The sequence below is a fragment of the Mesocricetus auratus genome, unplaced genomic scaffold (assembly GCF_017639785.1).
Source record: "Mesocricetus auratus isolate SY011 unplaced genomic scaffold, BCM_Maur_2.0 Super-Scaffold_100018, whole genome shotgun sequence".
Lineage (NCBI taxonomy): Eukaryota > Metazoa > Chordata > Mammalia > Rodentia > Cricetidae > Mesocricetus > Mesocricetus auratus.
In genome coordinates, this window is record NW_024429199.1 from 42,344,627 (window position 1) to 42,371,357 (window position 26,731).

At 50.4% G+C, this 26,731-nt stretch overlaps 2 long non-coding RNA genes across 6 annotated transcripts; one reads left to right on the plus strand and one right to left on the minus strand.

Moving 5' to 3' along the window:
* Positions 1-674: 674 nt before the first annotated feature.
* On the plus strand, positions 675-16,240 carry LOC121132848. Its single transcript, XR_005869516.1, has 5 exons — positions 675-986; positions 9,272-9,474; positions 10,530-10,654; positions 14,178-14,315; positions 15,816-16,240. It is a non-coding gene; the product is annotated as an uncharacterized LOC121132848 (long non-coding RNA).
* Positions 15,741-24,173, minus strand: LOC110340104. Of its 5 annotated transcripts, none has more exons than XR_005869515.1 (4): positions 23,514-24,173; positions 17,688-17,728; positions 16,843-16,952; positions 15,741-16,214 (listed from the first exon to the last, which is right to left on the minus strand). It is a non-coding gene; the product is annotated as an uncharacterized LOC110340104 (long non-coding RNA). The 5 variants fall into 5 exon arrangements; XR_002381883.2 differs by having other exon boundaries at positions 16,843-16,925; positions 23,514-24,168; XR_002381882.2 differs by lacking the exon at positions 23,514-24,173 and adding an exon at positions 23,020-23,398 and having other exon boundaries at positions 16,843-16,925.
* Positions 24,174-26,731: the final 2,558 nt, after the last annotated feature.

Genomic DNA, 26,731 nt, shown 5'->3' on the forward strand with positions numbered 1-26,731 from the left:
TGTGGAATGCCTCCTAACTCAGACTTCCCGAAGAGAGTTCACCTGCCTCGCTTGATCGTTTCAACTGATGTGAACGTTTTTTTAACTTAGCACCCAGCACTGAGGGAACTTGTTGGAAAATGACTGCCTAGAAAATCCCATGTGATGTTCCCATAAAAGCAGGATGTGTGCTCTAGGCGATGAACCAGTCTTAGCCTGGGTGAGACTTGAGGAATGTGGGATTAGCCAGGGTCCCTGCCCCCCTAGCATTCCCTACTCAGCTGACCTGGGAGGAAAGAGGCCCATTCTGGAGAAAGAGACAGCCAAGCCTGCCCGGGACTCTCTGATGAACCAATTTGAGCGGTTCTGCTAGACACTCCCAATTCAGGATGAGTCCACATCTCCAAAATTAGCGTGGCATAGTCTGACCTACACAGTGAGTTCCAGCATGTAGGTTTGTTCTCTCTCTCTCTCTCTCTCTCTCTCTCTCTCTCTCTCTCTCTCTCTCTCTCTCTCTCTCTCTCTCTCTCTCTCTCTCTCTCTCTCTCTCTCTCTCTCTCTCTCTCTCTCTCTCTCTCTCTCTCTCTCTCTCTCTCTCTCTCTCTCTCTCTCTCTCTCTCTCTCTCTCTCTCTCTCTCTCTCTCTCTCTCTCTCTTTCTTTCTTTCCTGCTATGCCAGTGTTCCAAAGAGATTCATCTTCTCCAAATGTCAGGGCTGAATTACAAACGTTTTCTGAGCCCACTCCCTTCTGTACATCTCCATCTTCTCCAAACTCACGCCTGGGATCAGGAATCGACTGTGGAAGCCTTCCAATCTGTCTTTCAAGAGGGATCAGCCATGGGGGAGGAATTGGAATGCTGCAGGAAAGCGGCCCGCCCCCCTCGGCACACCAGAGCCCACAGCAGAGCCTCCACGCTTGCTAATGCAGAATTCGATTATGTGCTGACTGTCCCTGAGAAATAAGCTCTCCCCACAGCCAGGAAGCATGGAAAGCTCAGAGTCAGCAGGTAAAGCCCCCCCTCCCCTCTGCCACCCCCCCACCTCCCGGCACCGTGCTCCGCTTGTCATTTGCAGCCCATGCATTTATTCTAATTCTTTATGCCTTGTTATTCTGTCAATTTCTTAATCTATTTATGCTGACTTTATTTTTAGTGTGCCTATTGTGACAGCAAATCCTGAAATTGCCTTGGTTGTTTTCCGAAAATGGCCGTTACTAAACCATCATGCAGACCCCCGGAATAAAATAATGTAAGCCCCAGGCAGTTAGTGGGAGACCGCAGCAGCTGTCTGCTGTTGGAGCTGCATATCAATTCTGCCCTTGGAGGGCTTGCCTGGGAGCCGCCCCAGGAAAGCTCTGTGTGTCCTGTTAAGATGAGGCTCCAGGCCTTGCACAAAGAAATGCCTGCCGCCTCTCCTTCTGGAGACATTTTTTCCAACTCTCATAACCACCCCCCCCAAGTTTTGTTGCTGTTGCCTTAGTCTAAAAAATGCAAGCGATAGGAAAACCAATTAATCTTTAGAAGGTCACAGTTGTCTCGATGTATTCACAGATGTGCTGGGCACTTTGGGGTGGGGATGTGGTCAACGCACACCTTTATGGAAGGCACTGGCTACTCATAGGTCTCCTGACTGGAGCCTCCACACAGCCATGTCAACACAAGCAGATCACTGTCAGATTGCTCTCCACATGCCCGGAACCTTCTCAGGAAGGGTGGCGTGAGGGAGGAGCCCTCATGGTGGATACGTTTCCAAGGAGGGTTTCACCACATCAAAGCTGTAAGCAATCCATGTTCTTCAGTCAGGCTGGGGACGTCAGGGCTCGGAACTTGGCCAGATAGGTGGTTTGTGATTACAAGCATCTAAGTCCTTCTCTGGTGTCTCTGCGAGATGTCAGGAAAGAAAATGATTTTCTGAGCAAGGTGTGGTGGCTTACACACGCTTATGAGTCAGGACTTGAGAGGCTGAGGGGAGGGTGGCATCTTAAGTTCAAGGCCAACCCAACCAAATCTATATAGTGAGGTTATCCTGGGCTACTTACCAAAACCTTGTCTCAAAAAAGTACTTCCTAGCCGGGCGTTGGTGGCGCACGCCTTTAATCCCAGCACTCGGAGGCAGAAGCAGACAGATCTCTATGAGTTCGAGGCCAGCCTGGTCAGCCTGCAAAACAATACAGAGAAACCCTGTCTTTAAAAACCAAAAAAAAAAAAAAAAAGTATCTCCTTTCTTTGGTATTTCCTCACAGTAGGCGCAGCTCACCTGGTTGCTGCCCCCCCTTTTACCTTTTCCTGCCAATCCCATAATTCCAGTCTCACAGGATACATTTTGCCTGACCTAAGCCGATCACAGTATTCCCACGATTGATCCAGGACAGGCATGTGACCCATGTGTGACCAGTGGGACTCAGGGGCCTCTGGGAGAGCGTCGCCTTTCCCTTCAGAGACGGAGACCAAGTGGCTTAGGGAAATGTCTTTCCACATTGTCCACCTTCCTGATACCCATGTGTCTGTGAGACAGGGTGACCCCGGAGCAGAGAAGCATCCTGGGATGCCACAGGGTCTAGCATGACTACGGGGGTCTAGTGTGACTATGGGGGTCTAGCATGACTACAGGGGTCTAGTGTGACTACGGGGGTCTAGTGTGACTACGGGGGTCTAGTGTGACTACAGGGGTCTAGTGTGACTACGGGGGTCTAGCGTGACTACGGGGGTCTAGTGTGACTACGGGGGTCTAGTGTGACTACGGGGGTCTAGAGTGACTACAGGGGTCTAGTGTGACTACGGGGGTCTAGAGTGACTACGGGGTCTAGTGTGACTACAGGGGTCTAGTGTGACTACGGGGTCTAGTGTAACTACAGGGGTCTAGCGTAACTAGTGTGATTACGGGGGTCTAGCGTGACTATGGGGGTCTAGCGTGACTATGGGGGTCTAGCGTGACTACAGGGGTCTAGTGTGACTATGGGGGTCTAGCGTGACTACAGGGGTCTAGTGTGACTACAGGGGTCTAGTGTGACTATGGGGATCTAGCGTGACTACGGGGTCTAGCGTGACTAGTGTGATTACGGGGGTCTAGCGTGACTACGGGGTCTAGCGTGACTATGGGGGTCTAGCGTGACTACAGGGGTCTAGTGTGACTATGGGGGTCTAGCGTGACTACGGGGTCTAGCGTGACTAGTGTGATTACGGGGGTCTAGCGTGACTATGGGGGTCTAGCGTGACTACAGGGGTCTAGTGTGACTACGAGAGTCTAGCATGACTACAGGGTGTAGCGTGACTACAAGTTGAGTGATGACTGTGAATGTTAAAGACGGGAAGGTGGGAATCCACAAGGCTGGCACCTGTCGGTTACCCAGCATCTGTGCCCATCCTGGACTGCCACCCCAGGCTGCTGGCCACGTGAGCCGCTCAGCTCTCTTCATCAGTATTGTGACTGTGGCCAAACACTTTCCTGACAGGTTAAAGGAAACCTTAACAGTCCTGCTACCTGCAGCCTCCTCCCCTCGCTGCTTTTATTCAGTCCCTGCCATCTCCCTCAGAAACTGCCAAGCTGTGTTTGAACACTAGAGAGAAATAGAGGCGACCCCTCCCTCCTGTCTGTCCATGCCGCTTTGGGCAGGTCTTTCACTAAGTGATGAGAGAATTCAGTTGCCAGGTTCCCAGAGGGAAGGATGCAGGGGATGGCAGACCGGTGTGGGAGTGCCTGGGGAAGAGCATGGCCAGGCACGGATGGAGGGGGTGGGGGGGTGCCCAGCAGTAGATTCACAGATACAAGCAACCACCACCACCATTTACTTTAGGATTATCAACTCAGAAATAAGTCCTGCACCCTTTAGCTACGGTTCCCTAACTATCTCCCCCACCTCACCAGTCCTGGGAGGCTGTCCCTGTAGATTCAAGCTCACATAAATGGAATCATATGCTATGTGGATTTTTGTCACCGTTTTTTTCACTTGGCATGCATGTATCTATATCTTTCTCTGTGTCTATCGTCTATGTATCTATCATGCCTGTGGTAAATATATCATCATTCCTGTTAATGTAAAAAGAAAATTCCACTGTGGATACATACAGTTGTTTCTCCTTATTTTTGCTACGTTTTAAATGTCACCTTGCACATGAAAATACAGTCAGTTTTCTGAACACTCCTAGGGACAACATTTTCATCAACATATGTACTTTCTCATCACTACAGACGGATATCTGACAAGAAACAACTTGAGAGAAGGAGGATTTATTAGGCTTACAGTTTTAAGGGACACATTCCATCATGGCGAGGAAGTTGTGGGAGAATGGAATGCGTCATGTCGTATCTCTGTAGAACAGGAAGCAGAACACAGGGCACCTCAGTCACCCGCTTCCTCCAGTCAGGACCCACCTGCTACAGGTTCTAAATCCTCCAAAAACTGTGTCACCAGTTGAGGACCAAACATTCAAACACATGAGCACACCTCAGATTCAAACCACAACAGTTAATCAGTACAACCCTTGCTTGCTTCTTTAAAGACATAGTATTTAATATGCTCTGTTAATTCACTGACACTGAACTCATGCTCAATGGTCTTGTAACTCATGCCTGAAAGATAGGCCACACCTCCTGCCAAGTACAGAACCCTGCTTGCTGTTGTCAGTCTTGCAGCCGCTCTCCTTGTCTACCTGAGGCCTTTGATTCTTGACCCCTGTTTGTCCTCAAATGACGCTGGGCTTTTCTGGGCAGACTCAGCGTCTACCAGGGGACCCATGTAAACGTCTGGGCTCCTTGTCTTTCATGTCTATGTTGTGTCCTCCAGGCAGAGAACTCCTCAAACTTCGTCACTACCAATCACAGTGCCACCTCTAGAAACATCTGCGGCTCTCATTCTGTACCACCCCCCCCCCCGTGTGTCCTCCAGAATTCTGACTCTCCATGGTTTCTGGAACCAACATGACTACAGTCCACACTGCCTCAGGCCTTCTAAGACCCAGGGCTCCAGGGTCTGTCAGTGTGTTGTGCTCTGCCCCTCCTCCACCAGGGCTCCCAACCCTGGCCAGGTCCAACTCATCAGCCACCATGTTTCCCAGCAGCTCACTCTGCTGATCCATCTCAGTCTTCCCATCCTCCAGGCCTTGGCACGCTGTTGCCATCCCTCCCTTAGCTAATGACCAGCTTCCTTTGTCCTTGGGGAAATGGGAGGACAATGACTTGTTAACATGTCTTCCAACTCAGCCTGGTTTGTACCTCAGCCTTGTCCATGGGTGAGGCCCCAGGATGGATCCCAACACAAGAGAGGGAGAGAGGGAGGGAGGGAGGGAGGGAGGGAGGGAGGCAGGGAGGGAGGAGAGGGGGGAGGAGAAGGAGGAGGAGGGAGGAGAGGGGGGAGGATGGAAGGAAGGAAGGAAGGGAGGGGGGGGGAGGATGGAAGGAAGGAAGGAAGGGAGGAAGGAAGGAAACCCCTCTGTTCCTCCCCGATCACCTCCCCCTGCTTGCTCTCAGGGAACCTCTGGGTTTATTTCTTAGAGTTATGTAGGATGAGACCTTAAAGGCTGGAATGTCATGTCTCTCTGTTCTGGGACCTGGAAGGTCAAGATGGGCAGACGGATGGTTCCCTCTGAGGGCCGGAAGAGAAGGAACACCTGTCGTGTTCTTCTCTGTGGGTGTGGCTGGCTTCCACTCACAGCCACTTTCCATGCGTGTCTATGCCTGAACCTCCCCTTTTGTAAGAAAGTCAACCCCAGGCCACTTCTACTTTCCCTATGTTAAGGCCTTGTCTCCAAACGCAGTCCCATCTGAGGCACTGGGAGTAGGCACTTTGCCATGAAAACCGGGAGGACTAGGCTTCAGCTCATTGTCCCTGCGTCCTACTTCTCACATTCTCTTCTTGTCTTTCCTTTGTTGGTTTTTGAAGCATCTGTTTGTGTGTGTGTGCATGTGTGCGTGTGTGTGTGTGTGTGTGCATGTGTGCGCGCGCGTGTGTGTGCATGTGCATGTGTGCATGCACGTGCGTGTGCATGCGTGTGTGTGTGTGTGTGTGTGTGTGCTCTTGCTGTCACTTTTGTGTGTGCATGCATAGAAAGTATTTTAATATGGCATCTAGGCAGGCCTGAAACTCACTATAGAGTCTAGGCTGCTTCCCACTAGTGGCCTTCCTCCTGCCTCAGCCTCCCGGTTGCTGGAATGAACACCATGCGCCGCCACGCCTGACATTCCTGGGATTTTGCATTTGTGCAGTTAACACATAACTCTCATTGAGATCTCTCTCCCATTTGCTTGCCTGTCTCCCCACCGACACTCTGTGGGCCGAGTGAGTAGATTCAGCCCTCTCTGGCACCTCTTGAAGCCCCACTTTCTCTGCTAGTGCCCGTGGCCACACCCCCACCACCTCCCCCAGGGAAGGGTAGCCTGGCTGCCCAGGGCCGAGCTGCCCCAGGAGGCCTCTGAGGTCATGGAGGGGGTACAGCTTTGCGATGTCCTTGTTGCTGCCTCATCACTGGTCAGATCCATGTCTCCTTCTAGAAACAGAAAGATGAAAACACACCCCACTCACCACCAGTAACTCCAATCCCCACTTCTCTGTGTAGTGCCTAATTGATGGTTATTTATTTTCCAGGATAATCTCATTAACTTTTCTGGAAAGTTATCTTTTGTGTTTATCAGCCAAAATGCCAAAAGCAGGTAAATGCCATTAGAGGAAGCTGCTCAGGCCCCAGCCAGCTGCTGCCTGATTGGACTAAGATGAAGAAGGTTCGGGTTGGAAACCTGAGGTTTTCTGTGGCATCAAGATTTTCAGGAAACAATGTGTTTCCTCCACGGTCAGAGGAATGAGAGGTTAGGTGTGGCCCTCGAGTGGCCAGGGTCAATCCAGTTCTCTGAAAAAAAATTTAAAAAGACATCATCACTACTATCAATAACACTAAATTATCACCATGGTGATCACTGTCACCATCACCACCATGTGTTTATCATTTTCACCACCAACGTCACCATCATCTCTACCATTACCACCACCACCATGTCATAGCCACCACCACCATCACAACCATTGTTGTCATTACCAACACCATCATCGTCACCATTATCACACCACCTCCATTATCATCACTCCTGCCACTGTCCCAGGAATTATTATCTCCATTGTCATCATCACCAGTGCCCATACCACGGTCATCATCGTCTCAGTTACCGAGAATATCAGGTTTTCTCTCCTCCCCGCTCTGAGCAGTGTCATTTATTCCCTGGCTTGCTTTGAACTCACTGTAGAGCGGAGGCTGGCCATAGGCTTCTGACTGTGTGGACACAGAGCAATCACCACCATTCCTGGTTTTAATTGGCACTGGGGACTGAGCCTAGGACTTTGTGTGTGCTAGGCAAGTACCCTACCAACTGAGCTATAAGCCCAGCTCCTACATCTGGCTTTTTATTATGTTTTAACCACAAGATCTTCTAGAAACAGCACCCCATGTCCAAAGCACTTCTTTCATCAAAGATGTGCTAAATCAACTCATGTGATGGTGAGAGTCCTATCTCCCCCTACAACAGTGTTTTCATAACTCTCATTGGCTGGTCGCAAAGTGAGCATGTTCCAGGCTGGGCCAGGGTGCTAGGCTTGCCTGCTCCCTGCTAGGTGCAGCGGCAGCTGGAATGATTCTCCTCTAGGAATGTTTTTGCTGAGCTCTGGCTGCACAGGTGACAACTGCTGCAGAGGACACACTTGTAGTTGGGTTTTATTTGTTTGTTTTTTACTCTTTGGGGGCCTACCACCCGGCTCCCAAATAAACACATGGAGACTTATTCTTACTTATGAATGTCCTACCTTAGCTTGGCTTGTTCTAGCCAGCTTTTCTAACTTAAAATAACCAGTTTTGCCTCTGAGTTGTTCACCTTTCTTTGTTCTATATATCCCTCTTTCTTTTCTCACTCTGTGGCTGGCTGTGTGGCTGGCCCCTGGCATCCTCCTCTCCTCCTTTTCTTACTCCTAGCCTAGATTTCTCCTCCTATTTATTCTCTCTGCCTGTCAGCCCCGCCTATCATTTCTCCTCTAGCTATTGACCGTTCAGCTCTTTATTGGACCAATCAGGTGTTTTAGACAGGCAAAGTAACACAGCTTCATAGAGTTAAACAAATATAACATAAAAGAATGCAACACATCTCCGCATCATTAAACAGATGTAACACACATCATAAACTAATATTTCACAACAGACACTTCTCATTTTGATCCCAAAGGCACAAAGAAAAAAAATTCAGTGGAGCTAAGTGCTACTGAGGTAAACTCAGGAGCTAACTGGCCAAAAGCAGTCATGTGGGCAAACGCAGAGCTAGGGACAAGGGACATCCAAAACCTTGGGGTTCAAACTGATTGAAACAAGACTCATGCCCTGACCAGGATTGCTTACATCACCATTAAAGGGGAGAAAGCCCCCTTCCCCCTCCCATTTCCTCCCCCTTGTGAATTTCTTGCTTTAAGATACATGGCCACAGCCTCTGGAAGCCCTCCATCCAATGGCACTGTGTCCCTTCTTTTGTCACCAGGCCCTAACCCTCTTTCACTTGGACAAGTCAGGTGTGCGGAGCAACAGGGGACACCAGTCCTAATGGAACTAACCCCATCTAGATCATTATGCTCTGGGCAAGTTAGACGGTGGTAACAGTATTGACTGAGTAATAGGAAATTGAACATTGTTTTTTTGCCTCAGCACAGAAGGACCCATGAGCCACATAAACGCTGTCTTACATTTGAGGCCGCTGACGTTGCAGAGTTGGTCACCGTGAGAGATGTTTCAGGGACAGTGTTGCGGGCCTCTGTCACCTCCTGTCTGCTCTCTGGAAGTAAACCCCACTGTTTTGGGGTGTCAGTTTCCATATTGCCTGGAGGTTGGTTTCCCCAGCAATTTCTTTACCTGCCTACTCCTCCCTCACCTCCCTCCCCAACTCCTGTTTTCCCTCCCCTCCTGTATCTGTCACATTTCAAACTTAGAGACTTGCACAAGCCAAGGAAGTGCTCTGGCCTAGAGCTACACCCATGCCATTGTTTTGTGATTTTAAGCAATTTAGTGGCTATGAACTCACAACACCAAAAAAACATAACTTTATTTTCTTGCAATTAACCGAAGTTTTCATCCTGAACTCCTTCTGTGCCTAGGCAGGTGAGAACGGCCAGCCAGAGATCATCTCCCACTTGAGGTAGTTGAAGATGAGTTTCCCTCCACTTTCTCTCAGTGGCATCCTCCCACTTCAGGAATGCTGGGTCAGGGCTGTGTCTCACTGGATATGGTAGATCACCAAGGTTAAGCAACTCTTCACCTGTTTGGTTCATCTCCAGCCTCCCCTGTAGGCTTTGCTTTGGCCAACGAGGCGTCACAGGAGCCAGTACAAAGCTTATGTGGTTGGACTTGGCTTGTTCCTTCCCTCTGCTCTCTCCAAGAACACAATACAGCCGGGCTAGCTGCAGATCCCAGGAGCAGAGTGAGAAGGCTGACTTACTGCGGGCGTATTGAGGGCATTGTAGAGCAGTCAGCCATCTTGGTAAGTGTGAGGTGACCCGCGGTGGTGCAGAAATGTGGGGGTGTATATGTGCTCCTGATCGTAACAGACGTGTGTTGTCACTGACATTTCAGTGGCAGGAAGTATATGATGCAGGTGAGGTCATGCAGTCCGCCCTTCCTACACCAACATTCGTGGAGACCTCAAAGCTTCCTCTCATGCTCATTTATTGATGTGTGTTCTCAAGAGACCCACTGTCCGGAGTTATCCCTCCCTGGTGTAGACAGGTTCCCTGACTTCACAGAGGGCTTCATGCTATCTGAGCTTGTGGCCCTTCTCCTCTGTCTTCTAAGTTTAAATGACTCTGTCTCCATTAATATCCACACCTCCTCAGGCACCAGGAACATGGCTGTTCTCATGGTCCCCTTGGGCCGTGAGAGACTCAAGCAGTACCTGCCAGTCATGGCCTTCCTTGGCCCCAGACATTTCCACGCTGTCCCCCAAGGTGTGGAGGTGTGGAGCGTCCCAAACTCAAGGTGGGAAGGGGCTTTGTGTTCAGATCTTCAAACCTACACTCCTACCCATGGACCACCCCATCCCAGCTCCTCTCAAGAACAGTTCTGAGACTCCTCCCTGATGGTCCTCCCTGCACTTGCACTAGGCAATGGTCTCCTAAAGAGGCTCTTGAGCTGTGGAGACAGCTAAGCCGATGAAATGCCTGTCATGCAAGCCTGAGGTGTGAGGACCTGAGTTCAAGCCCCAGGACCATGATGGGGGTGAGGGGTGGGGTGAGAAGCCAAGTGTAGTGACATGTGCTTACAGTTCCCGCCCTGTGGGGGCAGAGATGGGTGGATCCCTGGGGCTTACTGGCCAGCCCTAGCCTACTCAGTGAACAGTGAACTCCAGCCAGTGAGACACTGTCTCAAAAAAAAAAAAAACCAAACAAAGCATGATAGGCAGCACCCAAGGAATGATACCACAGGTTGACCTCTGACCTCCACATGCGCGCACACTCACTCACACACACACACACACACACACACACACACACAATCTGATTGAGGATACATCTCTTTCTTTCTCTCTGGACTTTGCAGCTGTTGCTGTACTAATTGAAGTCTGAAGAGAGAACCTCTTTCTGATTTGAGATGGTTGGCCAATCAGAGCTTGGGACTTCAGGTGAGCTGGAAGGTGTTCACCAGGCCAGGAGCTAATGGGAGAGGTGAGTTCCAGCATCAGGACCGATGCCGTGTGTGAGCCTCCACACACAGCATGTCAGCTCTCGGAGCCTCGGCTCCTTTGTCTGTAATACAGAGGTTGTAGGAGATGGCGTCTCAGGTCTGCTCAGGCTCTGAGGACCTGCGATTCCCAGGCGGATGCCAAGAATTCGGGTCAGTGCCAGGGTTCAGACCCTGCCGAGCTGACAGGTTCTGCCCTGAAGAGATGGCTTCCTTGAAGTTTCTAAGTCTGAGTCCTTCTGTACCACATGTCTGATCACAGCTGCATCCCTATGCAGGCATCACAGGGCAACAGGACAAAGATCATGGGCTTGACGTTAACATCTGGGGTGATCTAGTCAGTGCTCTCTAGAGGAGTGGAGCCAACAGAACGTATTACAAGGCGGGTATTAGACTGGCTTACACAGCTACAGTTGGTACAGGGGTGGGGGCTGGGAACCCAGGAGCTGTTCAGTCCCCATGGCTGAATGTTTCAACAGTCCCACTTGGATGCCAAAGACCTGGAGGTTCCCTGAAGAGCTGCTGGTCAAAGAAGTTAGGTGTAGTGACAGCAAAGAATGTCACCAGCAGCAACTAACAGACTCACTCACCACCAGGGAGCCAGGGCAGGCAAGCAAGCAGCATTCTTTCTCTTGATTCTTTGCGTGGGCCACCAACAGAAGGCGACACCCACTCTGGGGGCAGGTCTCTTCCTCCTTCAGTCAGTTCTTCCTGGGAACACACTCACAGAGCTCCCTAGAGGTGTGTTTCTGTCTCACTCTCCTCTCTCTTAAAAAGCTTATTTTTAATTTTAAGGGTGTGTGTGTGTGTGTGTCTGTGTGTGTGTGTGTGTGTGTAGGGGTTTGTACACGTGAATACATTGCCCTTGGAGACCAGAAGAGTGCATTGGATCCTCTGGAACTGGAGTTATAGGGATTGTGAGACACCTGAAGTGGATGCTGGGGACCAAACTTAGGTCCTCCTGGGCAAGAGCAGTGTGTGATCTAAATGCATCTCTCCACCCACAGAGCTGCATCTCTTAATGAGTCTGGGTTCAACTAAGTTGACAATCACTACAAACCTTCCCGTGACATCGTGTTAGGAGGTGGTCAGCGGGAAACAACTTGTAATGGCCAACAGTGGCTTCTGCCATAGGATATTTATTTACTCAACAAGGAGTTCTTGAGACAGGTGGTCCTAAGGACAGTCAGTGTGTTGTCCTTGACCTGGGTGCGGCCCAAATTTTCATGCTGCATCTTCAGCCTGTTGGCCTTGTCTATGTCACCTCAGGCATCTAAGAAGGCTGCCACGTGCCATACTACACTTACATGCACTGCATGTCTACAGGTAGGAAAGAACAGTGGTCTTGGTGAGGGGATTTGTCCTCAAGTCCCCCCCCCATCCCCACTTACTCAGAGAGAAACCATTTCTCAAAAGCCCTCGTGCATCTCTTTGGCCAGAATGGGTCACATGATCTTCCGTGCCAAGTACCAGCTGGAGAAGGACAGCTGAAACGGATGGAAAGTCGTCCCCTCGGGCCAGCCGGATTGCCATGAAGGATGAGGTGGTACTAGGCGGGAGAGGCAGGCTGGAGGTTAGTCGGCAGCGGACAGGAGCGCAACTGGTTTTTAGTTTGGCTATCAGTTAATTATCCATGCTGAGCCAACCATTTGACTTCTCTCAGCCCCATATTCAGCGTCTGAAAAAGTGGAGCGATCATACATTGTGAAGTTGTTTTCTTGGGAAACAAAGTCATGTAGTACCGGTGATGTAGTCAGTGCTGTTGTGGGTATTTTTAAATCGTGTGTATCCTTCACAAGATCAGACCAGTAACATCCCAGCATGGAAGTGGGCAGGGCTCCTGGGCCCCTCTGCCTGGCTGAGGAGCCACTGATAGTTGACTGACTTCTGGCTCAGGGAGAGTCAGTTGTCTTTAAGGCTGTGGCTCCTGGTTGGTTGGGCACAGTCCGAGGGGGAGGCTCCCCACACAGTACAAACTCAACTCAGTGGATTGTTTTTCAAAAAGAAAGAACAAGAGGACACAGAGTCGGGAGGGGCAAGAGGCGAAGGCAGGCCTAAAGGAAGTAAGGGGTGACTATAGTCAAACTATGTAGTAGGCACTATGAAATTCTCAAACAATTAATAAAAATACTATAACCGTTAAAGTAGACTAAAGCGAGAGCAGGAAGAAGTAAGATAAAATGTGAGCCACCCCCCAGATTTGAGAGTTCTTCCCTCTGCTCTGAAGACAGCCTGTATCCGGCTGCCTGCAGGATCCCAAGGGGAGACGGCGAGCAGGGCACATGTGGTGGCATTGGTGACATGCTCATGTGTGTGGATGCACGGGGCGGAGGTTGCCGTCACGTGTCTCCCTCAAGTGCTTAGCACCTTAGTTCTGAGTCAGGATTTCTAACTGAACCTGGAGCTCAGCAGTTCAGCTAGCCTGGCTGGCCAGCAAGCCCCAGGGATCCTCTTGTCTTTGTTTCCCTAAAGTGGGGGCTGCAGGCACCCACTGCCACCCCTACCATTTTTTTGTGGGTGCTGGGGGTACGAAATCAGTCGCCATTCTTGGGTGGCTAGCACATTACTGCCTAAGCCGCCCCCCACCTCAAGCATGCGTGACTGTGCCGTGATACACCATGTCCCCCCAACCAGCAGCACTTGCCTGTCTTCTGTTACTATGGATGACAGTGGCCAGGGCAGCCCTGCAGAGCCATCTATTCCCAATTTTCAGTTCCAATAAACCCTCTCTCCGTGACAAGACACGCGTGAGCATTGCCAGAGTCAACATGCTTGGCTGCAGTGTTCACGCCGCGGCACCTGCTGCTCTGACCGGGCTCTCTGCAGTTTTGTACATATTGGTTTTGGACAGTGATGGCAGCAGTTCTGACTTCTGATGTCTTATGGGGGCAGATCTGGCATCTGGTGACATTGCCTCTGACTGTGGGGGCTCACTGAGCTGGCCCCGTGCTGGAGCCAGCTTTGGGAGACGAGAAGGGCGTCTGCTTGGGCACACACTGCCTCTGCAGACCCCCGCTGGCCTGTCCCATGGCACCCCGAGCTTGCAAATCTCTCTAGAGAGAGCGCTGCCATCTGCTGCTCTTTCTCCGGTGACCGTGACCTGTCAGCTCTAGCTCCACTGTGGGAACACCAGACCTTGAGCAGAGACCCACCTCCCCTTCTGCCTGGGAGTAGGCAACTGTAAGACAATGTTTAGTAAAAACATGTTTACTAAAAACGATACAATGCCTGGGGCAATAAGTTCCTGGAAAAGGCCTTCCCATGGAAACCGCCCTGACCTCGACCTTGTCCAAAGACTAACCGCCCCTTCAGACCCACCCACATCCACCTCTGGGGGGAGAGCAGAACCAGCCATGGGAGAGGAGAGAGCAGAAGCTTCTCTGGTGGGAGCTTTTCTTAGGAGGTTTTCTTGAACCTTTTTGGAGCCTGCTTAAAGTTTTCTTTATATCGTTGAATGAGTCTCTGTGTTGTCAATCCCTGACACCCTCCGCATGTTCTCGGACACAGGCCGCGCAGCAGACGTGACACTCCACAGTAGATTCCTTCTTTTGGTCCAGCTGGGACAGCCACCACCAGCACAACAGATCTTAATCGGCGGCCGGAGATCTCTCTGCTGCTGCCCGTGAACTTCATGAGACTTTGGAGGTACATGAGTAGCAACGTCCACATCCTCCCGGTCTCAGAGTTCCACACACCCCGCCCCTCCCTCCACTCCAGCCCCTGTCCCGTCTCGGGGCCAGTTTCATAGGAGAGACTGTGCCTAGCCTAGCGTCCACTCTGCTGCCCCCTGAACAGTTTTAAACCAGAGGACTCTGGGGCAGCTCTGGCATCAGGGTGAGAGCCAATGTCACCTGAGTGCTCCATCCCTTCCGAAGAAGGCCCATCATCGGTTCAGGTTTGAGGACAAACGGCCGTGTCACCCACCAAAGAGGCCCAACCAACCCTGGTCCCAAACAACCTGACCTGAACATAACACAAGGAAGCTTGAATCTTCAAAGCTAGCAGCTTCAATTCCCACCACCTCACGATAACAGCACGATGTGGTGAAGTTCTGGTTAAGACACAGTAGCGTGGCCTCGTGGGTGCACAGTAAGTGGAGCCTCTCCCTCAGGGCTCTCACTCTGGGCAGCAGAAGGCACCTCGACTGGTTTAAGCAGAAAGGAAATTATGGAATCATACGTAAAGGGATACACAGAGTCATGGAGCGTGCTGGGGAAACAGGGCAAGGCCAGCCTTCCAGGATGGGGGCCCGACCACACAGGACACCGGGTTTTCAACTCCTCTCTCTGCAGCTGCAGCTGTAAATCAGTGTGTAGTGAGCTTGCATCTTGGTGAGGACCAAACCTAAAACAAGTACAGCTCTACCCCCCCCCCAAAAAAAAGGCGTGGAGAGAGATTTGAACTACCCACTGCACAGAGGAGGGTGAGTGCAGAAGTCATTTCCAAAGCTCTGCCCTCACTATAGGAAAGCAGTTAATGGGTAAGCACACTCCTGAGCATGCTCAGTTGAAGGAGCACGTTCCTGTGCATGAGCAGTTGAAGATCAAGAAAGGGTGCCTCACGCCCATGAATATATCGCCGGCACAAACGGGGCTCAGTAGGTCATGGTGGTACTCACCTTTAAAACCAGAGTTTGGGAGGCAGAAGCAGGAGGGTCCCTGTGAATTCAAGATTGTTCTGGTCTACATAGCAAGTTCTAGGCCACCAAGCTACAATAGTGAGATTATCTCAAAAGGGAGAGATTGAGGGAGGGAGGGAAGGAGAGAGGGAAGGAGAGGTGGGGATGGGAATTGAGAGAGGGAGGGAGACACGAAATTTGAAGGGGGAGGAGGTGGAGAGGGTGGATTTGGGAGGAATTAGATTAAAGGAGCGGGGGGGGGTAAATATGATAAAAATACATTGTATGCATGTAAAGAATTATGATTTTCTTTACATTTCATGTTTGGGACACACTTAGTTCGAGGTCAAGGAGTACACTTTAAAGGGTTAAATTGGGAGATGGGAATCCTTTTGGGCATGCTCAGATACATCATAATGGTGGCAAAGAAACCACTCTGAGCATGCTCAGCCTTCATTTATAACATTTTAGTTGGGGGTGAAAAAGACAATTTGAAGTTGCGCTAACGCTGGCATTTGCATTTATAGGTGTCTTCCTCAGTAGGCAGCACACCCATTCTACGGTCCAAGTCACTATCATCAGCAGAACCTGGGAGGTTGTTCCCACCTATGCCAGCAAAGGGAAGTCCTGGAGACACCATTTCAACACAGTACACAGCCTTTGAGCCGCGGCTTGCATGCTGGTGACTGGTGGCTGGCGTCTGAACCCAACCTACAAGGAATGTGTGTTCTGGCTTCTGTAATGAGAAATCAAGATTCTTCATGTAGGGATGTCAAAGTCCCCCAAGATGGCAGGTCTCCTGGCAGTGAAGTCTGGATGGGGTTCCACAGGGCACAGTTGCTGGTTAGCAGGCTTTTGTAGCTCCTCACGGCTTATGCTTGGAGCCGTTTCTCCAGCAAGATATTAGGTTGGTGGCTGATTGTTGCCTAGGAGAAATAATAATATAAAAGCAGTCGTTGTCATCCTTTGCATCGTGCCAAGATGAGCCAAGCACAGTAAATCTTTAATGTTTAAATATCTACAGTAACCCTATGAGGCAGGTTTATCCCCATGGGTGAGAACTTTGGTCTCAGAGAGATTGTCAGTCCTACAGCCAGGAGGAAGGGGGGAGAGAAGGGAGAGCCAGGACCGTAGGAGTAGCTTGACTACAGAACCCGCAGATTTCTCTGGTCCATCACGCTGTAGCTTTGTAAGGCATTCATGCAACCTACAGCAGTCTTCTCATGCAAAACAAACATCGCCACATTCCGGATGAGGCCCACGTGACCAGACTAGGTTCCTAAGGAAGAGATTAGCCCCCAAGGGTGGAGCGGTTCCCTATATGCCCTTGAGAGAAGCCCTTTCTGTGATCCTGGCTCCTCGCACTGGGTAAGAAGAACTCCTCATGTCTGAGGATCACACTGCCGAAGACAGAGAAGCCCTGTGCGCGTTGGTGAGGCTAAACAACAAATCCTTCCAAAAGCGGCTCTGTGACCACAGGTTAGGTCCCCAAAGAGCGCCTGCAGGTCCTGAAGAACGGACTGTGGTGTTTGGGATTGTTCCAGCCAGCCTCACCTCCAGGTGATTCTCGCTCAGGTGGGGTGCGGGTAGAGGAAGCACCCCTGGCCTGTCCCTTGGCCTGCTCACTCAGCTTCCGGCTGTGGGGAAAGAAGCCGCAATAGCATCTAAGCAGAACAAACATGGAACATTCAAAACAGAGCAGAGAGACTGGGGCGGGGTGGGGGCGGGAGTAGAACAGGATCTGGAGGACAGAACTCAGAACGCAGGGAGGCAAACCTGGGGCTGCTACCCCCACCTCGCCGGGCTCAGTGTGTCCTCGTCCGGGTGGGGACTCCTGGCCTCCTGTGCTCCCATCCCCAGCCTGTCCATGGTCCTTTCCAGACCAGAAAGGCTTGTTTTCTGTTGTCCTAGGAACCTCTCTCCTGCCCTCATTTCCCTTGCTCTTCTCCGAGTTTATTTTTAGCCGGCTCCTTTCTGAAGCTGCGGACCACAGAGAGGCCCTGCCCCCTCCCTCCCTCCTCCTCACTTTGCCTCCTGTACACAAGGATGAACTCACCCTTCCCCAGCTAGCTGTCTGGCCCCGCTGGTCACCAGGTTGCTGCAGAGAGACCCCGGTGCCTGGAAGCAGCCGAGTCAGTTTCTTCTTCAGTGCTCAGGGACCGCCCCGACCTCCCTAATTACCCCTGACTCGTTTCTAATCAGCTTTTCCATTATCTTGCACCGAAGCCCTCCCAGAATCACATTAATTGCCTATAACTACAGTTGGCTGGTTCGTTTATTACTTTTTTTTTTTAAAAAAAAGAAGATCCAAATGGTTTAACCCTGTTTTTATTTTAAGACTTAAAGAGTTTTGTAAATTTCTGAGGTGTTAAAGACAAAATGTCTGGATTCACACTCACCAAATCCTCATGAACACACACCATGTGCCAGCGGTACAGACCTTGTGGGGGGAAGTGGGAAAGAAAGGGAAATGATCTGAGGGTCTGGCATGGATTCAGCATGGGCATCATCCCTCCTACCACCATCTCCACCAACGTCACCAACACCAACACCATCACCATCACTATCACCACCAACGCTATCACCATCACCACCAACACCATCACTACCAACACCAACACCATCACCATCAATGCCATTGACACCAACACTATCAACACTATCACCATCACACAAATGTCACCAACACCAACACCATCACCATCACCACCAACGCTATCACCATCACCACCAACACCAACACCATCACCACCAATGCCATTGACACCAACACCATCAACACCAACACCATCACCACCAATGCCATTGACACCAACACTATCAACACCAACACCATCTCCACCAACACCAACACCATCAACACCAACACCATCACCACCAATGCCATCAACACCTACACCATCAACACCATCACCACCTACACTATCGACACCAACACCATCACCACCAACGCCATCACTTCCATCAGTCACAACCATCACTACTGTGTGATTCCTGTCAATACCAACACACTGTCCCCCACACCATCACCCCAGTTACCAATAATAATAATAATACGTCATTATCAACATAGCTACTACACCATCAGTACCTCCATCCTCATCACCCCCAGTGCCATCACTCACACTGTCATCCCCACGAATACCATCACAATTACCACCCACTGTTGGACTCCGCCATTATGCTGACCCCGCCCACCTGACGATGGGTGGGGCACCCACAGTGATGTGGCTACATCATCACTATGTATCACTCGGTATGGGACTCGCGCGGCTTCCCCTTTTAAAGCTCCGTGCCATTTCCCCCCTCTCTCTGCTCCGGTTGGTCTCTTCTCATCCCCCCCTTCATTTCCTCTCTGCCAATAAACTCCACGTGGGACTGTTGACTCGAGGTTCATGTTTCATTACCAGTAACTTAAAACAACAACGCCCACACCATCCTGAACAATAATACATCACCATCCATAAAGCCATCATCACTGCCACCATGATCACCCATGCTATCCTCACTTCTAACAATGCCATCACCAGAGATAATACTGTCTCCTCCAAACCATCCCAGCCAATACCAGCTGCATCAGCTCCGTACCATCATCATTTTCCTGGGCCAGCACCAACAACAAGCAAATTACTTGCTCTTATGCTTGCTGTGACTAATGTGGAACATAAACAGCGTAAAGGAAGAAAGCAATGCGTTGGCTTGCAGTTTTGAAGTGGACAGTCCATGGCTGCTTAGTCCCATGTTCTTGGGCAGGCCATGGTAGCAGGAGCATGTGGCAGGCTGATTACTTCCTGGCGGACTGATCAATTTGTGACCATCAGGAAGTGGAGAGGGTATGACAAGACAGGGCCAGGGACAAAATAGTCTCAAGAACCTGCCCCTAGTAGGTACCTATACGTTAGCACAACAACATGTATGGAAATTTAATATTAAAATATAAAAATAATAAAAAAATATTAAGAAGCGGGCTGGAGAGATGGCGCAGAGGTTAAGAGCACTGGTTGCTCTTCCAGAGGTCCTGAGTTCAATCCCCAGCACCCACATGGTGGCTCACAACCATCTACACTTCAATCTTGTGCCCTCTTCTGGTGTACAGACATACATGCAGGCAGAATGTTGTATTCATAATAAGTAAATAAATCTTTTTTAAAAAGCAACCTTAAGATGCACCGTTACCCTAAACCCACCTCATGAATAGCATCCTTGTACCATCCCTACCAGCGTCTTTACGATCATCAGCGCTAAGCCCATCGCTACCCGTGCCCTCATCCCTATCTCCACCGTCAGCATCTTCTCCACCAGTGCCACGCCCCCCACCACCATCACCAGCTCACCATCATGAGTTCACCCGTGCTGCCTTCCCTGTTGTTACCAACACCGTATCCCGCCTAGGTCACCTCAGCTCTATTCCTTTGCTTCTTTCTTCAGCCACCCTTTTTTGAAAACATTACTTTAGCGTGAAATACTGAAGGGATTCAGTCTTGCTTTGCTCAGTAACAAAATAGCCTTAGGAATAAGAACCATAAGCTAAGAGAAGGGGCTCTCAAAGTAAGCTCCGAGATAGGAGATAGGCCTTTCTACCCACATGCACACACACACCACTGTTTTATGAGGTAAATATAGGATGAAAAACTGTGACAGGAAAATTCTATAAACCAGAGGTCTCAAGGCTGCTCCTGTGTGTGTCCTGTCCACACATTTCCTCGGTGCATGGTGAGGAGATCGTGATACGTACGGCCCAGTTTATACCGGAGGTAAGAGGCTCTCAAAGTTTGCTATGCTGAAGTCTCAGTGGGGTGCTTGTGAAGACACGCTACTGGACTAACCCTGGGCTCCAATTCAGCATGCGTGTGGTGATAACTTGCATTTCTGATGGTCCATGTTATGGCTCTGGACCATCCTTGGAAGTCAGTACAGCAACAGGAGCTCACACTGACATTCATGCAGACTCTCAGAGCCACCCACATTTATGCAGACTCTCAGAGTCACTCACACTCTCAGATAGAGAGGCCATCTTGTCTTGGTGAAAGAAAGGGAGGAAAGGAAACTTACAAAAATAAACATAAAATAGAAACATGTCACGTCTGCTGCGAGGCCTGTGTCCAAGAATGTGCGGAGGGTGTCAGGGATTGACAACACAGAGACTCGTTCAAGGACATAAAGAAAACTTTAAGCAGGCCCCAAAAAGGTTCAAGAAAACTTCCTAAGAAAGGCTCCCACCAGAGAAGCTTCTGCTCTCTCCTCTCCCCTGGCTGGTTCTGCTCTGACCCCAGAGGTGGATGTGGGTGGGTCTGAAGGTGCGGTTAGTCTTTGGACAAGGTCGAGGTCAGGGCGGTTTCCGTGGGCAGGCCTTTTCCAGGAACTTATTGCCCCGGGCATTGTATTGTTTTTAGTAAACATGTTTTTACTAAACATTGTCTTACAGCTGCCTACTCCCAGGCAGAAGGGGAAGTGGGTCTCTGCTCAAGGTCTGGTGTCCCCACAGAAACAGAAAGACAACACCATGCAAAAATAACCCTGCTAGATGACTAAATGAGTATTAGCATAGAGCTGCCTGGAGATACAAATTTTGAGGAAAATAGGAAGAAGCCATAAGGTAAAAGAAACATCACTCACGACCACAGGCCAGCGCTGAAGCAATTCTACAACAGCTAAACTATGGCGGTGAGACCTCAAACAAGCAGACTGAGCCGGGACAGTGACCCAGAAGCCCAAGGAAAGAGGCAGCCAAGGCTATGGGAAGTGGTACCTAAGGGGCACAAGCTCTCCCCAGATGTTAGGACTCTAACAACCTCACCTGCAAAATGCCACTGGTCTCCTGTGTGTGGCAGACCATTGGGAGAGCTTAGCCTGCAGCTGCCCCGTAAGGGTCAACTTGTTTTCATTACTCAAATCCAGATAAGAATGCAGATGGCATGCCCAGTCAGAAAAGGCATCTGCCTGAAGTTTGAAGTATGTTTTATTACAGCAACAGAAATGTAATGGGTTCTCTCTAGTCCAGGCTGGCTCCAAACTCAAGACAGTGGGGTGGTGGCTGTTGTGCCCAAGTTGCAAAGGCCCCAGAGACCACCAGGAAGACAGACCCAGTAAACTGCAAAAGCAAGGTTTAATGATTGCTCATCCAACCACGACAGGGACCCCGTCTGGCCAGCTGTCCCAGCAACCCCCAGAGGGAGTGAAGTTCCCTGTCTATTGCTAGGTTTTAAAGACAAAAGTTAAAGATTACATCAGTAAGTATGGTTTGGTTTCTGATTGGTTGACATTTGGGAACAATTAGGAGAATTTCTCAAAGTCATTTTGGCATGAAATACCTGTACACCAATTATTTTCATTGGTCAGTGCTGAGAGGGAACATTCTGTGGTTTCTATGGCTTTGTCTTGTTACTTGCAGGTGGTCTGTTGTTCATAGATACCAATAGTTTTAAGACCTATATCCTGGAGACTACATGGGAGGTTTTGGTGCCCCCTGGAGTCTCTTTTGTGACCAAATATTTCCCAGGAACCAAGTCTCTAGGAGGCTGGGAGGGGGGGGAGGCTAGGGGGAGATGCTGGAGTTTCTTTGTGTTCAGTTTTGGCCCTAGGCTCCGGGAGGCCAGAGGATCTGGAGTTTCCTTGTGTTAGAAGCCTATAGTCTTTCTGTAGCCTGTCATGGCTGCTAAAGCAGGGGGTTGAGTGAGGGTCTGGTCCCTTTATTTCTAAATGATTAGAAGTGAAGCCTTTGAGTTTAGTTTACCCCTTTCAGTGGCATTACCAGCATCTACCACATCTGTTAGCCTTCCCCAGCCCCTGACACAAAATCTCATGTAAACAAAACCGGCCATGACCTTGAATGTAGGAGGAGGCCAATAGTTGGCTCAGGGCCAGCGGAGCATTTGAGTTTATAACTTCCCTATGAGCCAACCAGAAGTCCGCAGCGAGGTCTGGAGACCACCGATGCCATGATGACCTGGGCTAATGAGAGAAACAGAGACAACACAGCATCCCAGATTGGCACCGCCTCTGGGTCCTCCGGAGGGTGTGTCAAAGGCCTGCCTACACCTCAATGAAGGAGTAGACTCTTGCTTCTCACCTGGCTCTCAGAGTCTGCACTGCTGATTCGGCGCCTTCTCTCTCCCTCCCCCAACAGGCTACCTGCTTGGACTCGTCCCCTGCAACACTTGAACTCCTGCCTCTCCTGTCTCTGTGCCCTGAGCATTGCCCTTACAGGCTTGTGTGATCATGTCCAGCTTCGCGCTCTTGCTAGAGAGTAAACGCAGGGCCTTGTGTGTGATTGTGAAACTAAGCTTCACCTGCAGCCCCAGGAACGTGTGGTGAAGCAAACTCGTCCTGAGCCTCACATGTGTGTGAATGGCTGAGAGAAGCGCAGGACCACGGCTCTCATGCTCTGCAGGAGGACCACCCAGGGTGGCATGAGAGCATGCCTGATACAAGAAGTGTTAGAGTTTGTTTTATTTGTTGTTTTGGTTTGGTTTTTTGATACAAGGTTTCTCTGTGTAGCCATGGCTGCCCTGGAACTCACTCTATAGACCAGGCTGGCTCCAAACTCAGAGATCCTCCTGCCTCTGCCGCCCCAATGCTGGGATTAAAGGTGTGTGCCGCCACCACCCAGCAACGTTATAGTTTTAAGACGTCTCGACTTTACAGGAGGTTCCGAGTGATTCACACTGGCAGGAGATCCAAGACCTGGTGACTCAGCCTAGTCACAGAGTGAAACCATCCTACTTATCTTACCTTCTTCCCAAGGAACCGGCTCTGCCGGTCCTGTGGCTTCGGGAAAGGTACTTGGTCCAAGACAGAGCCCAGGTGCCTTAATGTGAGCTACTCTCTTCCCAAGCTGTTGAGAGTTAATGATAATGTGTGGGAAAGCGCCCGGGGCAGTAGGTAGGTGTTATTATTTGTAATTTACCAATGAAGAAACTGAGGCATTGAGGCCATACTTGAGGCCCAGTCTGGACTCCTGGGAAAGAAGAGGTTTTCAAAAGGAAATACCCAAGGCCCCTTTGAGCTCTGGAAGTGCTTTCAAAGGTAAGGTTTGTTGGTGGTGGTGCTGCATAGATTACCTGGAAAGAAAATAGAGGCACATTCACCCCCCCTCCCTTCACACTTAGGAACTGGCCTGAATCCATGAACAATGACCAGAATGAAACAGGGAACCCCAGTGACACCCACCCGCTGCCTGGCGGACTTGAACCCAGTGACCTCCACCTGCTGCCTGGCGGACTTACCTCGCAACCCTTTGCCTGTCTTCATCACCAGCTCTTCATGTTCTGGGTCAAGGGCAAAGCTTAGGGACTCTCCATCAAGGCCATCGTCACTTGACAGTACTGCGTTAGACCAAGGCTTAGAGTCTCTTGGGCCCAAGGGAGTGTCCAGGACACCTGGAATACTATTCCTCAACCTGGGAGTGCCAACATTTGGAATAGCTAATTCTCTTTGGGGAAGGCTGGGGGATGGGCTCTGTTCTACCAACCAGATGCCAGCAGCATTTCCCAGTCGTGACAACTAAAATGTCTCCAACCGGGCGTCGACAAATGTTATCTGGAGGAGGCAATCGGCCCCCCAACCGAGAGTCACAGATAGCAAAGCTCATTTTCCCTGCCAGTATTTGTGGAAAGGGGCTGTGGCGAGCCTCTGTGTGTGGATACAGATTCATTTTGCATCTTTTCGGATTTAAATTCACACCAGAAAGCTCCACCCTGGAGTATTTCAGCTGCAGATGGACCAGGCAGGGGTAGGGATGGGATTTTCTTCTTCAGAACAGGCCACAGAAAAAATCCTGGGAAGTCCAGTCAGGGACAAGCCCTCAACTCATATGACTCATGGTGACAGATGCCTAAGAGGTTCCCAGGCAAGCACAGGGACAGTCCCTGGCCAGTGAGTCTGCTTCCTGCTGCCCTTCCTTCCAGGGTGGACAGCTCTTTAAAAAATATTACATTTAGTGAGTGTGTGTGTGTGTGCTCACACGTGCACACACGCGTGTTCACACACACGTACACTCACACGTCACATCTCAAATGTGGAGGTCAGAGGACAGCTTGCAGGTGCCTGTTGTCACCTTCCCCATATACTTTTCCTCGGGTAAGCCATCCTGCAAAAGCTCGTGTTAGGACTCCCAAATGTGCCTCGGTGCCCTTTAATGGGAAAGCAAACCTCAGTGACCAGGGAAAGAACGTACACCACCCTGCACACGGATGTGACAGAAGGAAAATGTGGTGGTGGGCAGAGCAAAACCTCAGTATTTGTCACTGACGGAGTAAAGACGGCTCTCGGACCACTCTGGTTTGCTCGCTTGTCTTGCCACGCCTTCCCCCATTTTCTGTCTTGAGCTCGAAGTTGCTTGTAGCAAGGCAGGGGAGAGGCAGTCATTCACAGAGGTCCTAGGGGAAACCGCTCCGCCGGCCTTTCCTTTCAGATGTGTTACTGACTATAAGGCAGAGTGTGTGGGCTTTCGGAGAGTATGCCCGCTGCAGCCTGAAGAGAACCGGGTTCTCCACGAGCTTGAGAGGAGAGGGAACCCAAATGTGACCCCAGCAGGGTGACTGTGCCCGGAGTGGTATGGTAAATCGTCAGGGGGGCTTGTCCTAGGAGGACCTGGCCCGTCCTCCTCCCCGGGCCATGAGTCAGCACCTAAGCCCACGCTTGGAAGTGGCCTGTGCGAGCATCCGGGGTGTGGCCAAGGACTACTCAGCAGTGTGACTCGGGGGCCATAGGCAGATCGGAGTTGAAAGTGTCTCGGGCGTCTCTAGAGCGCTTTGCTGGACTTAGTTTTCCGGGTTCACGGAAAGAGCCTAGCACAGCCAGTCATGATCTCTGGGTTCGGACAGCGCCCCCTGCCGGTCTTCACGCGTTGTTGTCAGGCCCGGGAACCCCACATACTGCGAGATAGCAGCAGCCGCCCGCCCGCAGCTCGGCCGCCCTCTGCTGGCAGAAAGCCTGAACCACACTTAGCGCTTGCAGCTCTATCAGGAAGTCCATGCTGTGCCCTTGAAAACACAGGGAGAAACAGCATAGAAGGGGATGCTTGAAAGGGAGGACTTTGTCTACTCTAAATGTCCTTGTGGGGCTTTCGAGGAGCACGACAGGATGACTGCCTGTCCCAGGGACCCACTAGGTCTGTGTGAGTGGCCTCCTGGACAAGCCCAGCCGGTGTGCCCAGCGCCCTGCAGTGGTGTGCGGGAGCAGGGGTGCGATGCTCCTCTTCTCGGCTGGCTTCGATAAAGTGCTACAAACTGAGAGGCTTAACTATCATATTCAGAAGTGAATTATTTCCTAATAACGCTCTCTGAAGTCTCCAGGGAGGATCACTGGCAGAACCCTCACCCCATGTGGCATTATCCTTGGGTTCTCTGTTAGGACAGTAATTGTTGCAATAATCAAATATAACCTCATCTGATTTGATTATCTCCAAAACGCCCCGGTTTCTAAAATAGGCTATGGGAAACGGGCGGGGCTGACTGTACGATGACTTCCAAAGTCTCTCTTGAAACATGGCGGGCATGCCCAGCATGGGCGTGGAAGGTGCTGAGGGGGCTGTGGGCTGGTCTGCTGAGCGTCCCTGTGGCCAGGGAACCTGGGCGGCTGCGTGGGCAGGCAATGCTTGTAGTGGGGACTCACTGAGGAGAAGCAAGCATTTGCACGTGCCTGTGTGAAGGATTGGAACACAGACGGTCTGCTTAAGGGGTTTAGATTCATAGGCAACTGTAGGCGATGGCATTTTTCAAATTCACAAAAAAATGGATACAAGACTGCCACCTTTCCTGGCATTCTAGTTTCATTTCTGTTGCTATGATAAAATATCACAACCCAAGGCCGTGTAGCCTAGGAGGGGCTTATTTGGCTCTCAGCCACAGGTTACATGGGTTATCGTTGAGGGAAGTTAAGGCAGGAAGTCGGACAGCTGGTCACGAAGCAGGGCTTCACAGTGGCCCACAGGAAACAGACACGATGGGAGGGAGGTGTGTGTGCACCCAAGCATGGTGTGTGTTTGCAGTTTCTTCACGGGGAATAGTAAAACATCTAATAATCTCACAGGATAATACTTCAAAAAAAAACAATAAAGGCCTAAAACAAAGATGTCTTTCATATGCTAATTTCCCCAGTTTAGGTGAGCTGGCTCTTTTGTCCAATGCCCAGATTTTAAACAGCACTTGCTTAAGGAAGAGATGAGGCTTTGCTCAAGGCTGTGCTTAACTCCCGAGTTTCCCCCTAGTGCTTGTCCTTGGAGCAGTTAGGTGCCTGGGCTTGTAGCAAGCTGAGATCTTTTATAGAAGTGAAAACTTAAAAATATGTCGCTGCACAAGATGTTTTGTGTTGAATTTATCTCAGATGCCAAGTCAGGATTTCAGATACCTCCCGAAATAAGAAAGCGATGACGGGAGGATTTCAGCCGGCTTTATTTTTATTTATAATTTATACCCTGTCGGCTTCTAAACAGACCAGAGGC